The following is a 15,919-nucleotide window of genomic DNA, read 5'->3' as shown; positions in this document are numbered from 1 at the left end:
CTGCTTAGCTCATCCTGTTGTCTTGTGGGGAGCTGTTCAAAGATTTCATAGATTTCATAGACATTAGGGCTGGAAGGGACCTCGGGAGATCATTGAGTCCAGCCCCCCACCCAAGGGGCAGGAAGTCAGCTGGGGTCATAGGATCTCAGCAAGATAAGCATCCAATTTACTCTTGAAGGTGTTCAATGTAGGCGCTTGAACCACCTCCGCTGGCAGACTGCTCCAGACCTTGGGGGCTCAGACAGGAAAGAAATTCTTCCTTATGTCCAGCCTGAAACGGTCTTGTAGGAGTTTGTGACCGTTCGACCTCGTCGTCCCTTGGGGCGCTCTGGTGAACGGATGTTCCCCCAGATCCTGGTGGTCACCCCTGATAAACTTATAGGTGGCCATCAGATCACCCCCGAGCCTGCGCTTTTCCAGGCTAAAGAGCCCCATGGCTCTCAGCCTGTCATCGTAAGATCTGTTTTCCTGACCTCTGATCATGCGCGTGGCTCTCCACTGGACTCTCTCAAGCTTCTCCACATCCTTTTTGAATTGTGGAGCCCAAAACTGGACGCAGTACTCCAGCTGCGGCCTCACCAAGACCGAGTACAAGGGGAGAATGACGTCCCGGGATTTGCTCGAGAAGCATCTATGGATGCACGCCAGCATTTTGGTCGCTTTACTAGCTGCAGCATCGCATTGCAGGCTCATGTTCATCTTGTGGTCAATGACAACCCCCAAGTCTCTTTCTTCTGTAGTGCTAACCAACATAGCACTGCCGAGCCTATAAGGGTGCTGCAGGTTTTTCCTCCCAAGGAAAAGATTACCTGTGAGGAGGCCCTATGTGCAGGGGACTCCCTGGGGGGGAATCTCATCCCTGATGCCAACTCATTTTTCCTCCTGCCCATCTCCACAGTGTTATTCAAAACAAGCTGCTGGCCTTTAGTTGAGAAGCAGTTGGATGCAGAAACGTGCAAACCCCAGAACAACCCAGAGCCATTATGCATTTCCAACAGGAGCTAGAAGCCTGGTAGGAGAAGAATTAATTAGGGGTGTTAATTTCCTATATTAGTGGTTGGTTTCTTTTGCTCCTTTTTCACCTGCACAGACCCTACTTTTGTGCAACTTCCTAGAACGTGATTTGAAAAAAGCTATTTAAATCCTGAACATCTCAGGAACCCACTGCAGAATATGGATATCGCTTTGCTGAACTGTTATCCCCTCTCGCAGTACGAGAGCTTTGTGCTGTTAATTACAGCCCGAAGCTACCGAGCGCTACTGCTGTGTTAAAGTAAGTGGAAGGAATGCTCTACAACCCTGAACATAGTCCACTGAGCATTATGGGTTCTTTATATTCTTGGTGGTTTTCTTATAATAATTTCACAAGTCTTAGGAAATATTTTGTCATTTTGAATGACGCGGTTAAGAGTTCTCCTTAATTATTGACATGGAAAGAACATCAGCACGAATGCACCAGATCCACACTATACCGTAAGTCTACCTTCTCCATACACAATGAACATTTTGCTTTAATAAACGTGCAGCAATGAGGTGGCATGGCGTTCACTGCCAGAGAATCTCTTGTATGTTTTATAATGCTCACAAAAGGATGGGAGAGAAGTCTGTTTTCCCTCAAATATTACACAATTTAGCAAAGGAGGGACATGTCTTATTTGCTGGAAACATTTTCATGGAAAGATCTGCTTTTTTCTGACTTTTCCTTATGTGACAAAGGAATTAATTTGTGCCCTTTTCCAAAGAAAATATATATATTTACCATTTTTTTGTAGTGCTTCTGGCTGATGGGCAGCTCAAAAGACACAGACATCAAAATAGTTTTCCAAGATCTTTCAAGGCATCCCTGCAATGCATATAGTGAGCCCTCATGTTGAAAGGTACTACAAGCCAAAAAAAGTTTCTCAAACTTCTCAAATTGGAAAGTGCAATCACCCTGTGCACAATATGTAGAGGGGGAAAAAAACACAGTTGGAAACATTAGGACATTTTTCTGAACAATGAAATCTTTAGACTGTGAAATAGTCTCTCACGGAGGAAACTACAGGTATGCATTTCTAAATAGAGAGACAGAAGCTGATTTGCTGTAAATGCAGGCACAAATCAGGATCATATCCACTGGCATCAGTGGAGTCACCGTGTTGTGTGGAGACCAAAGGCAGCACCTGGGCAGGTTGGTGGGAGGGGAGGGAAAGGGAGGTAGATGGCTGAGCAAGGTGACCTGACATTGCAGGTGTGTTCATTTCTTGCAGTCTGGCACCACCAGCACGGGAAGAAGAGGGACTCACTGTTGGGACCAGCAACCACTTCTCTGCACAGGAAGGGAATTTCCTTAGAGGCACTGGGTGCTGGCTGCAGCCAAGGCTGGGGATTTTGACTGGGGTGCACCAATGCTCCCGCTGGACTAGACGACCTAGGGAGGTTCCTCCCAGTCCAACTTCCTCATGATTCTTTGATTCAGGGATGTGTAATGCAACCTCCTGCCTTCTCTGGCCTAATGAATCATTATGTGTTGTGGACCAGTTTGTGGGGGAGGGGTCTGAATGCCCCCCACCTGCAATAGCCTATAGTCTGGTCATTATGACATTCTCCACAGAGGAGAGAGATGAGTGTAGATCCCCAAGGTTTCCCACCTTTTAGGTAAGCCATCTAACCATTGAAGTATTCTTTAATTGGTCATTTTTCAGGGAAGGGTTGCCTCTTGCTGTGTTTCTGAAAAAAGTGTAAATGCATCTGCCATCAGGAGAGGATTCAGGCCTCTGTGTCCTCATGGGAGGGAGGTGTCTTCCTGTAGCATTGAGTAATGTGCTAAAACTCCCTGTGGCTAGTAAAGTGGGCAAAATGCTGGCTTGCATCCATAGATGCTTCTCAAGCAAATCCCAGGACGTCCTTCTCCTGTTGTACTCGGCCTTGGTGAGGCCGCAGCTGGAGTACTGCGTCCAGTTTTGGGCTCCGCAATTGAAAAAGGATGTGGAGAAGCTTGAGAGAGTCCAGAGGAGAGCCACACCCATGATCAGAGGTCAGGAAAACAGACCTTACGATGACAGGCTGAGAGCCATGGGGCTCTTTAGCCTGGAAAAACTCAGGCTCAGGGGTGATCTGGTGGCCACCTATAAGTTTATCAGGGGTGACCATTAGGATCTGAGGGAATGTTTGTTCACCAGAGCGCCCCAAGGGATGACGAGGTTGAACAGTCACAAACTCCTGCAAGACCATTTCAGGCTGGACATAAGGAAGAATTTCTTTAGTGTCTGAGCCCCCAAGGTCTGGAATAGTCTGGCATCGGAGGTGGTTCAAGGTCCTACATTGAACACGTTCAAGAGAAATTTGGATGCTTATCTTTTTGGGATCCTATGACATCAGCTGACTTCCTGCTCCTCGGGCAGGGACCTGGACTTGATGATCTTCTGAGGTCCCTTCCAGCCCTAATATGTATGAAACAAGCTCCTGGCATTTGCGTATAGGCAGGCAGGTGTCCCCTTGGGGGTCCTTGCCTTGCCTACATTTTGTTCCAGGGCTGGGGCTGGGGTGGGGTCTCTTAAGTGTCTTGGCCTGCTGGCTTTGCAAGGGTTGCTCAGCAGACCAGCAGTGGCAGTAATCCCCCCATGACCCGGAGGGCTTAGTTTAAAGCCAAGTGGAGCAGGTCAGCCAGTCTGGCTGAGAAGAGCCTTCTTCCCAGCGGAGGGAGGTGGAGGCTGTTCCTTCCCAGCAGCTCACTGCTTCTCTCTCCAAAGAGGGGACTATGGTCATGTAAGCCAAAGCCTTCCTGATAACACCAGTGCCACGGTCTTTGGTTGACCACCTGGATCCTCCTCTCCCGCTTCAGCCCATAGTCTGAGACTGGGAGGATCGAAAAAAACACCATCTGTGCCCCCAGACCCTTTAGCCCCGCTCCCAAATCCCTGAAGCACCTCATGACCTGGCTGGGAGCACTCTGAGCCATGTCATTGGTGCCCACATGGCTGAGGAGCACAGGGTAGTGGTCAGTGGGCTGGAGGAGTTTAGGGACCTTCTCCGCAATATCTCAGATTCTGGCTAAGGCAGCTAAGGGGTCGGGGTGGATGATTACCCCCTCAGTCCCCCTCAGGATGGAGTATCCCACAAGAAACAGTTTGCGTTTGGTCTCAGGGAGAGCGGGGGTGGTAGCTACAGTTAAGCCTGTGTTGTCTGTGGGAGCTGGCAACTCAGCAGGCTCTGCTGGGGCTGCAAGAGGTTCATACCTGTTGCTAAGCTCTGGCTGGGCAGGGCCTTGGTGTGGCAGGCCCTGGGGCCCTTGACCACCTTGGTCCATCCCCCTGACTGGACATAATGGGAGGTCCCGGAGTCCTCCCTTGTCCTGGAGGGAGACCGTGGTCTATCCTCCATCTCCTGGGGGAGAAGGGCCTGGCAGTAGAAGTCTGTCTCCTGCTCATAGTCAATGATTCCACATAGTCTCTGGACTGTGGCCTGGACCTCCTCCGGCTGGCACGCCGGAGACCCCAGTAGGGAGCAGACCCCACAAGGGGAGGTGGCCATGCTCCTGGTCATGTGCTGGTTCATGTGGATCCCTTTTAAACCATCTAGCATTCTCCATAAATTATATGGAGGAGCTGGATGCCCATTTCAGGGCTGTGGATGTTGCTATAGAGGTCAGCAGCTAAATCCATGCGTGGATTTGGATTGTCATGCCTCTGTTCTACTTCTTTCAAGTGAGGATCATAACACTGCCTTCTCCAACAGGAGTTCCACCCCCTTGTCTTGCGGGGAAACTTGAAAAGCACCACCCAAATTCAATGCCTAAGTTTGTCATGTACTCTATGGCTTTGACTGGGGCAGCAGGGCAGGCCATATGAGGAGATGCTCAGGGAACTGAATCTGTTCAGCCTCCATAAAAGAAGCCTGAGGGGGGATCTAGTGGCCTGTGACAAACTAGTCAGAGGGGACCAGAAGGCATTGGGGGAGTCCCTGTTCCCCCGAGCACCACCAGGAGTGACTAGAAATAATGTACACAAGTTGGCAGAGGGTAAATTCAGATTAGACATCAGGAGGCGCTACTTCACTGTCAGGGCGGCTAGGATCTGGAACCAGCTTCCAAGGGATGTTGTGCTGGCTCCTACCCTGGGGGTCCTTAAGACAAGGTTAGACGAACATGTTGCTGGGGTCATTTGACCCCAGTACTTTTTCTTGCCTAGGCAGGGGGTCAGACTTGATGATCTGCTCAGGTCCCTTCTGACCCTACTAACCATGAAACTATGACTGGTGTCATATGAATCCACCTGGAGAAGACTGTCAGAAGGCAATGGTTCATTATATGTTCCTAGGGTTTGGATGGCTCTTCAGGGTCTCACACCAGGCTGTCCATTCATTTTACACGTGTGTATAAGGTGACTGAGTGAAGTTCTGACTGGGTTTGCTGTTATCTGTTTAGGTTTCATAGTTTCATAGTTTCATAGTAGCTAGAGTCGGAAGGGACCTAGGTAGATCATCTAGTCCGACCCCCTGCCTTAGCAGGAAAGAGCACCGGGGTCAGATGACCCCGGCAAGGTGCTCATCTAACTTCCTTTTAAAAATCCCCAGGCTCGGAGCCTGCACCACTTCCCCTGGAAGCTGGTTCCAGGCCCTAGCCACCCTGACTGTGAAGTAGCGCCTCCTAATATCTAATCTAAACTTACCCTCCGCCAGTTTGTGACCGTTATTCCTGGTCACTCCTGGCAGAGCACGGGGGAACAGGGACTCCCCCAATACCTGCTGATCCCCCCTGACCAGTTTGTAGCAGGCCACAAGGTCCCCCCTTAGCCTTCTCTTGTGGAGGCTAAACAGGTTCAGGTCCCGTAGCCTATCCTCATAAGGCCTGCCCTGCTGACCCCTGATCATACGAGTGGCCCTCCTCTGAACTCTTTCCATATTGTCCACGTCCCTCTTGAAGTGTGGCGCCCAGAACTGGACGCAGTACTCCAGCTGCGGCCTGACCAGTGCCGCATAGAGGGGGAGGATCACCTCCCTGGACCTGCTCGAGATGCATCTGTGGATGCATGATAGGGTACGATTGGCCTTCTTGACTGCCTCCCCACACTGCCGGCCCATGTTCATCGTGGAGTCAATGACGACTCCAAGATCCTTTTCCGTCTCCGTGCTGGCAAGAGGAGAGTTCCCCAACCTGTAAGTGTGGTGCCGGTTCTTCCTCCCCATGTGCAACACCTTGCACTTATCAGTGTTAAACCCCATCCTATTCTCATCCGCCCACCGTTGCAACCTGTCAAGGTCAGCTTGTAGCCTATTGCACCCTTCTAGTGCACCCACATCCCCCCACATCTTAGTGTCATCAGCAAACTTGAACAGGGTGCTTTCTACCCCCTCATCCAAGTCACTGATGAAGATGTTGAACAGTGCAGGCCCGAGGACCGAGCCCTGCGGAACCCCACTGCCCACATCCTTCCAGGTCGATCCCCACACGTGTGCCTCCTTTCTGGACCCGGAGCGGAGGAGAGTGCAGTAGTAGGTGGCAAGGTGGAACCTGTCACTTGATCTGTAGTGTAGGGTCCATACTTGGGTCTATGCATATGCTCATAAGAAGGGCATACAAAGTACTATAAGGCTGTCCTCAAGGCCAAATTTAAAAATATGCAACATCAGCATCAACTGATGAGAGGGTATCACCCAAGACCACCCCAAATGGAGGAAGAGTTTGCTGCAAGGATCTCAGTACTCTGAAACCTCACTGTCACTGGTAGGTGTTGTAGGGCTTCAGCCCCTTCTTGATAGGTGCCTTGCCCCCAAGCAACATCAGGGTGAGATCGGGCTCTGGTGCCACCTAGATGGTTCAGGTGCTGCTCCGACTCGTCTGCCACGTCTTTGTTGTTTGTTATTGAGGAGGCAGTTCCCTGCAAGTGGCCCCAAGGCGAAGGGGTCTCAACCCTGGTCTTTCTTCATGGGGCTCCAGTCTCCCCTTTACCCCACCCTTACCACATCTGTGGCCTGGGCAAATGCTGCACCCCGCAGGTCTTCCCCTGGGTGTAAGGTAAATACACCAAAAAAGACAAAGTGAGCTGCCCAGATATGAGGGTCATAGCAACCATAGACCTACCCAAGAAACATAGAAATAAGCCTCCTTGCAATAAATGACCTCTTCTGAATTATGGAAAAAAGCCAATCAATCCAGTAAACAGCACACTATGGATTTCAGGGACACTAGCTTATCCCAGTTATATTTTATATATATATGCATCCTTCCATCCTCAGGCTATTTGTAAAATGAGTCAGCACATGCAAAAGTGCCTGCACAGCAAAAACACCCATTTTTCAGTATTTTAGACACAAATATTCTCCAAAATGGATTTTAAAATTGTCTTTCATTATTTTCCTCCCCCTTTTGCAGAAACCGGCTGCATATATGTGAGGACAAAAAGAATAAGAGTTCCCACAGAGTCTAAGCCAACAGTCTTTTAAAACTGTTCACAGTCAAATTGGTTAACAAGCTTTGTGTTATGTCTCTCTATTTTAATCCATGCAGTATATCAATTTTTTCTAATGTACCTCTCAAGCACAATATACACTCAGAATGGCTACAGATTTTCATTTCACTTTAAATTGTGCTATGATTGCTATATATTTACTGCCCTGCCTTATTGGATTTATATATAAATATTACATTTTTTTTTGTTCATAATTTAACTTCATTCCCTCCAGTTGCTTTTCCTTTGCGGGAATGATAATGCATCTCTCCACACTTAAGCTGTGCCAAACATGATTTAAAAAGGAAGAAAGAAACACTTGCCATGGTTTTATTTTAGTTTCCTTTTTCCTGTCCACAAAGCAGATATGCAGGCTTGTTTCTTCATGGCCATATCAATATTTTTTTTTTATCTCGGATAGCCTGAATTATCTCAGAATGGATTAACTGCTAAAATGGCTTTTGAGAGACCAATGTTTAATCTATTTCATGGTTGAGTGGGATTAATTATTTAAAGGGAAAAAAAAATCTCCCTGTATTCACCTGCCTTCAGTTCAGTTTGCAAACCCCTCTTTGGGGAGGTGAAGGCAGGATCCAATGCTCTGTGAAGTCACACAAAGCTTTTCCTCTGAGATCAACAGGCATTGGCTCAGGTCTGGAATGAACCGACTATCAACGAGGGACTGGGCCAGAGAGAGGATGGACTGGAGACATCCCAGGATGAGGAGGAATGGTACTTGATCTTGGTTTTATTCCCCTTCAGATCAGGCTTTCAAGCCCAATCTTCTGCCTCTACTGTCCAGTGCACAATGTCTCTGAGAAAGGTCAACCCCTCCAATAATAGTAATTGTGCAGTATCATCTACGAGTGCATAAAGTTTCCTCCTGACCTCTGTGGAAATCAGCTCATGCTCTGGCACATAAAATTTGAGTGTCTGCAGCATTAAAGGTATTACTGGCCATAAAATTATCCAGCTCTTTTTAAACCCAGCCACAATGTTTGACATAAATGAACCCTGAGTTGAGTGACTTCTGCAGCCAGGTTTGTGATGTGCAGAAACAGGCTAAGTGGAGATACTTCTTCAGGTCATTCTCCATGGAAAGGCTTGTGGAGGAGAATGTGGGTGGATATGGATAAAAGATGCACAGAAAGTCAGAATAGGTAGAAAACACCTACCTTAATGCTTGTGTAAATGATTTTAGTAAATAATTCTCCAATCAAAACCTGATGGCACTGGCAATCCTGTAATCTCAGCAGCATAAGAGAAGTAGAAAGCATCTAAACGGGAATGGGGGTAGGGCACGGCACCCATGCAATTGCACGGGTACAGCAAACGGGCTGGAGTGGTATGATTATGTATTGCAGTATACTGCTAGTGGTGTTATATCAGTGTAGAAGCCTGAAGCTGAACCTCTGCCCAGGGCCCACAACAGATAAACCCCAGCCCCCTTTTTCCTCATGACTGTGCTCTCTGCTTTTGTCCCTCCTGAACAGATCATTGTGCCAGGGGAAAAAGGGCAAGGCCGTGCCAAAAATCTCATCTTGTGCAGCCCATGGTCTTTTTTTCTGTGTCAAATCCAGTTCCTTTCTCCTGGAGTGGGTTGGCTGTTGGGCAGGGGGTTGGGGGCTGTCATTAACTGTGAATGACTGTGACTGTCATTCCTGCAGCAGCAAGGTGTTTTCCAAGAACCGCGTTTCATATCATGCAAAGTTCAGTCAAAGCAACTAGTATTGGAAGAGCCAGGAGAGGATCTTAAACATAGGCCTGATGACTTCATGGTGACCTGGACTGTCTAGATGGCCTGAGCTTATGCTATTAAGTAGAACTACTTGCTAGATGCCCTCTCATTTCCCAATGGCAAGAAGCAGCCAGATTTGCCATCTGGTCTCTGAAAACTTTCTGGGTTTACTAATGCCTGTTGTGACTTAAACATTGGCATAAACCAAACAAAAGGCAAACCTGGGAAGATGACCGTGACCACGTAACTAAACAAACCCAGATGTCTGCCCTGAATCATGAGGTCCCCAGTAACCCTGTGCCTAGTTTGTCCAATGATCCCCGAGGAAATCTTTTAGTACCATCAGCCCCTGTTGTAGTTATCAGGAGTGCCAGGCAGTGAACCCATCTATTAAGTCTTTTCCCAGCGGGTAGTACCATTAAACCGTAACATCCAGGATGTAGAATTGGGGAAGCAAAGTTGTCGTTGCTGTTGAAACTACTTGGGAAGAGGGCAAACAGCTGCCAGATTGCAGCTATCAATGTATTGCTCATCCTACATGCAATCTTTCATCCCTAGCTGTAGTTCGAGGTGTTGCATTAGGTTGTGAAACCTGAGCCCTGGAAATGGCTGTACGTAGAAGGGAGGGAAAATGCAAATGGATCCTGCCCTGGCGGATAACAAATAATCGATGCAACCAGGTGTCCATCCACCATTCCCTTCAAAAGCTGAGGGAAGCTGATTTTGGAAAACAAAACCAGAAAGCCCCAATGTGAGAAACGTATTTGTATATATTTAAACAAGACGAATGAGTGCTCCAAAGTCACGCTTGCTTGATTATATTTCAATTCAATGAGTTCTGGATAGATTAATTTAGAGCCAGGCAGTTCAAGAGAGAAAAAAAAATATTCACCCTCCCTTAACCATTACAGAGAGCTCATGTTTGGGGCTCCCAGAGGTTGCACAGTGGAAGTTTCCTTCCTTGTGGAGCTGCATGAGGATCATTGTCCTCCTTGAACGTCTACTGGGAATGTTAAGTTTGAACGAGAAGCTGCAGCCACCCTCTTTCCCTTGTTTCTGGTTTTGTCTCAGCCTGAAAAGTGGATCCATGTTCACTAACAAGGTATAAACATTCCTACTCCAGGGTATAAGATTTACTTAGCCCCCAGAGGAAGATTTTCTGGAGTGATGGCAGGTTGCTCCATAACTTTCTGTTGAAGCATCCATAGAATAGAAAATGAGGGTTGAAGGGAGCTCAGGAGGTCACATCTAGTCCAACCTCCTGCTCCAAGCAGGACCAGCCCCAGCCCCAGCCCCAGCCCCAGCCATGACTGGCTAAGCAGGGGTGGGCAAAATGCGGTCCGTGGGCCAGATAGATTTCATAGACATTAGGGCTGGAAGGGACCTTGGGAAATCATCGAGTCCAGCCCCCTGCCCAAAGGGCAGGAACTCAGCTGGGGTCATAGGATCCCAGCAAGATAAGCATCCAATTTACTCTTGAAGGTGTTCAATGTAGGTGCTTGAACCACCTCCGCTGGGAGGCTGTTCCAGACCTTGGGGGCTCAGACAGTAAAGAAATTCTTCCTTATGTCCAGCCTGAAATGGTCTTGCAGGAGTTTGAGACCATTTGACCTCGTCATCCCTTGGGGCGCTCTGGTGAACAGATGTTCCCCCAGATCCTGGTGGTCACCCCGATAAACTTATAGGTGGCCATCAGATCACCCCTGAGCCTGCGCTTTTCCAGGCTAAAGAGTCCCGTGGCTCTCAGCCTGTCATCATAAGATCTGTTTTCCTGACCTCTGATCATGCGCGTGGCTCTCCTCTGGACTCTCTCAAGCTTCTCCACATCCTTTTTGAATTGTGGAGCCCAAAACTGGACGCAGTACTCCAGCTGCGGCCTCACCAAGGCCGAGTACAAGGGGAGAATGACGTCCCGGGATTTGCTCGAGAAGCATCTATGGATGCACGCCAGCATTTTGGTCGCTTTACTAGCCACAGAATCGCATTGCAGGCTCATGTCCATCTTGTGGTCAATGATGACCCCCAAGTCTCTTTCTTCTGTAGTGCTAACCAACGTAGCACTGCCGAGCCTATAAGGATGCTGCAGGTTCTTCCTCCCAAGGTGGAGAACCTTGCATTTTTCGGTGTTAAACACCATGAGGTTCTCGTCTGCCCATTTGCTGAGCTTGTCCAGGTCAGCCTGGATCACCCGCCTATCTTCTGGCGTGGATGCTTTGCCCCAAAGTTTGGTGTCATCGGCGAACTTGGCCAGTCCACTCTTGACTTCAATGTCCACATCGTTAATGAAGATGTTGAACAGTATGGGTCCCAGAACAGAGCCTTGAGGGACCCCACCGGTCACAGGGCACCACAATGAGTGACTGCCATCAATCACAACCCTCTGGGTCCGACCACGGAGCCAATTTCCCAGCCAGCGGATCGTGGTGGGCCCAAGGCCACAACTGGGCAGTTTGGCCAAGAGGTGATCATGGGATACCAGATCAAAAGCTTTTTTGAAGTCAAGATATATGACATCAATCTCTTCTTCCTTGTCCAGATGATAGGTCACCTGGTCATAGAAGGAAATGAGATTGGTCAAACAAGACCTACCCGCAACAAACCTGTGCTGGCTATCACTCAGGATGTTAGCGTGGGCCAGTCCCTCAAGGATGGCCTCCTTAATAAACTTTTCTAAGATCTTCCCCAGGATAGAAGTCAGGCTAATGGGCCTGTAGTTAGCCGGATCCACTCTCCTCCCTTTCTTGAAGATCGGCACCACATTGGCCTTCTTCCAGTCTTCGGGCACTACACCAGAGAGCCAGGAGTTTTCAAAGATCCGTGCCAGGGGCTGGGCTATGACGCTCGCCAGCTCCTTGAGTGCCCTGGGGTGCAAGTTGTCAGGGCCGGCTGACTTGAAGGTATCCAGCTTCTCAAGGTGTTCCTTCACGAGGTCAGCATTTATGGAGGGTAGGGGATCTCCATCACCTGGATCTCCCTGTCCCATAGCAGGCATGGGCGTCCCATGGGACTGATGAAAGACTGACGCAAAGTACCTATTGAATAGGTTGGCTTTTTCCTGGACATCAGTTGCCAGTTGCCCCATCTGGTTTAGCAGGGGTCCAACATTGCCCTTCCTTTTCTCCGGCTCCCCACATATCTGAAAAAGGACTTTTTGTTGTCCTTGATGCCTGAAGCTAGTTGGAGCTCAGTTGCAGCCTTGGCTTTCCTGGTTTGCTCCCTGCAGGACCGGACCAGCGCGGAGTAATCCTCCTTGGAGGTGAATCCCGTCCTCCATCCTTTGTAGGCTTTCCTTTTTAGCCTCAGGAGGTCCGCTAGGTCCCTGGAGAGCCAGGAGGGCTGCTGTGCCTTCTTGCTGCCTTTCCTCCGTGTTGGAATAGATTTAGCTTGTGCATTGGGGATCGCTTCCCTGAGAAGCAACCACTCTTCTTGAACTCCCATCTCCCTGGGGTCATGGTCCCTGAGGGCCTGACCGACTAGCCTCTTGAGCTTGTCAAAGTCGGCTTTTCTGAAGTCAAGGACTTCTGTGCTGCTGACTGACTTGCCAGCTTTACGGCGGATGGTGAAGGTGATCAGCTCCTGGTCGCTGTCACCCAGCTTCCCACTGATCACTAGGTCGCTGATTAGGTCGTCCCCTGTAGCCAGTACCAGGTTGAGCAGTGCTTTACCTCTCATCGGCCCATAGACTTCTTGAGTGAGGTAGAGGTCATCCACGCACGAGAGAAAGCTTTGCGACGCTCGGATTTTGCTGAGTGATCTTCCCAGGAGATGTCCGGGTAATTGAAGTCCCCCATGACAGCCAAGGTCCTGGAGCAAGCAGCCTCAGTCAGTTCCCGGGTGAACTCCTGGTCAAGCTCAGGACTTTGAGTGGGAGGTCTGTAGTAGACTCCCACCGTTGTGTCCCCTGTGCCGTTTTCCCCACGAATTTTTACCCAGAGGGTCTCTAGCTGTCCATGCCAGTTGCCAACATCAGCTTGCAGGGACATGTAGCTTTCCTTCACATAGAGAGCTACACCCCCGCCCCTTTTGTCAACACGATCCCTCCTGTACAGGGTATAGCCTTCTATACCCATGGTCCAGTCATGGGTGGAGTCCCACCAGGTCTCCGTTATCCCAATGACATCGTATTTCTTTTCACTGAGCAGGAGGACGAGCTCGTCCTGCTTGTTGCCCAGGCTCCTGGCATTAGTGTATAGGCAGGCAAGTGTGCCCTTGGGGGCTCTTGCCTTGCCCACAGATTGTGCCAGGGCTGAGGCAGGGGTGAGCTCCCTGAAGTGCAACCCACCAGGCCATTTTACCCAGCTTGTGGGGCCCCTAAAAAATTTAGAAAATTAATATTTATCTGTTCCCAGCTGCCTGTCATGTGGTCCTTGATGGTTTGCCAAAACTCTTCGCCCGAAATAATTGCCTGCCCCTATGAATCTAGACACCAAGCTGGCTAGCTGTCTGCTCTGACCCTGAAAGACATCTCATAGAATCACACTTTTAGTGATGGCTTTGGACTGAACATTTCATCTGTGTCACTGGTATAGATGTAATTAATGGCAATATTAACAAAAGAAAAATCGATGCTACACATTCCCAGGGCAATATTGACTCGGACCCATGAGGCACAACCAGGAACACTTTCAACAGGTATCATTCATCATGAGACATTACCCAGGCAGCATCACCATAGTTGGGAAGAGCAAAAAAAAAAAAAATCAAAGTACAACTCTGTTGGTATATAAAAGAGGAAAAAGGTTAGACATTTTCAACCAAGGCCTTACTCGGGAACTCACTCGTCAGCTGGGTTCAAAATAACCTGAGTTGCAGGATCATTAGAGAATGCTACTGAGCTCATATTTCAAAGAAGATGTTTTAAAAGGAGGAGACAGAAGGGGAAGAGGATTATAAAGAGGGTAATAGCTGGAAAAAGAAGTTAATTTGAACTTTTTGATTGGCTTAGTTTGCTAGCAATGAATTATATTGGATTCTACTGCTCCACTTAAGCTTGGGTATTAATTCTGTATTCTTAAATCACGTCAAAGGTGTCTGGAATATATGCAGAGCAGCTTTTTTCTGGGAGGTGAGCATAAATCTAAATAAATTATACACTTAAATAGTCAAAGATGTACACAAGTTAGTCTGTATTGATCTATGTTGAAAGGTTTCAGGGCTGTATTTTGAAGAACAGAGTTAAAGCATTGGACTGTGGATGGTGAATTTTCACATGTCAATATTGTCCTAAACCAAAAGTATGAGCTGTAAAGGCAACACAATATTTATGTAAAGTATTTAAATGGCTCAGATCCATTCTTTTTCATGTTCAGGCTTTTTAACTGCAATGTCCTTGCCATGTATTTTGTGTAAGGATGACATTATTTACAGCTTTAGCTAACTGAAAGTTAAAAATGTGGTTTGTGTGGGAAAACAGATAAGCAATCCAAAGTTTTAAGATTTAGCTGATTCTTTTTGTTTTAAAAATTGGCTTGGATATCTGGTGAGATTAATTTCTTTTGAGAGATTTCTGGGTAGTGGACTTTCATTTGAAGCTGTTAGATGCAGAGATGAATGTCTGATGGATTATTTTAAAAGTATAATATATTGGGATATTAAAGTTGGATATTACGTTTGGGATAAAGATTATATGTGGGCAGATATTATTTTAGCTAAACCTGTTTCTCTTCCTGAACATGCAATGAACCAGAAAAAAACATTCTTTTTTTTCACACCAATTTTAATTGGAAAATATCTACTTACTTTCATTTACAAACACTACATTGTGCCCCCTACTTTCATTGCAAATTACATAAGCTTTTCATTAGTCTTCTATTTTATATTTAAAACATGGTTTTTGACATAGTCCAAAATGAAACTCTCAGTATAAACTGGAGAAGTGGGGGCTAGATAAAATTGCTATTAGATGTGCACTTAATCAGTTTAATAACCAGAAGCAAAAGTAATTATAAATGAATCGATATCAGAATGGCAAGAATTGTTTAAAATAGGGTTCTACAGGGGTCTGTCCTGGGTCTGATGTTTAGCAGGGTTGTTTTGTTTTTTTTTAATGATTTGGATGCCAAAATAGCGAGCTGCTTGATCAAGTCAGCAGGTGACGCAAAACTGTGAAGGTCTGCAAACAGTTTGGAAGACAGATCTTGATAGGCTGTAAGGCTGTTCAAGAGATAAGGATGAAATTCAATGCAGATAAATATAAGGGGCTACACTTAGGGAAGAATAATCAAATGCAAAAATCATAGAATCCTAGAAATGGAGAGTTGAAGGGACCCCTGCTCCAAGCAGGACCAGCCCCAACTACATCATCCCAGCCAAGGCCAAAATATAGAATAACTGGCTGGGCAGTAGTATTGCACAAAAAGATCTGGAAGTTTTTGTGAATCACAGACTCGACATGAGTCAGAACTCATGACTGTGATGTAGTTGAAGAAACAGGAAATGTTATTTTGAGCTGAGTCAACAGCATTATTAGGGGTAAGACTAGGGAGGTGATACTGGAACTGGGTGCTGGCTAGGCCTCAGCGAGAGACCTCGATGCAGTTCCAGCCTTCACCTTTTAGGAAGGATGTGGAGGTGCTGGAGAAGGTCCAGAGGCAGGAGATGAAAATGATAGAAATGAAGGTGTTGCAAGGCCAGTGGTACAAGGCAAAGTTGAGAGAGCTAGGTATGTTTCGCTTGGAGAAAAAGGAGATTAAGGAAGGCACAATAGCAGTTTTCACAGTATTTGAAAGGCTGCCATAAAGAAGAGGGAGAACAA

This window comes from Crocodylus siamensis, chromosome 4 (assembly GCF_052110815.1).
Source record: "Crocodylus siamensis isolate JL-2025a chromosome 4, ASM5211081v1, whole genome shotgun sequence".
Classification (NCBI taxonomy): domain Eukaryota; kingdom Metazoa; phylum Chordata; order Crocodylia; family Crocodylidae; genus Crocodylus; species Crocodylus siamensis.
This window is presented reverse-complemented; position numbering follows the sequence as displayed.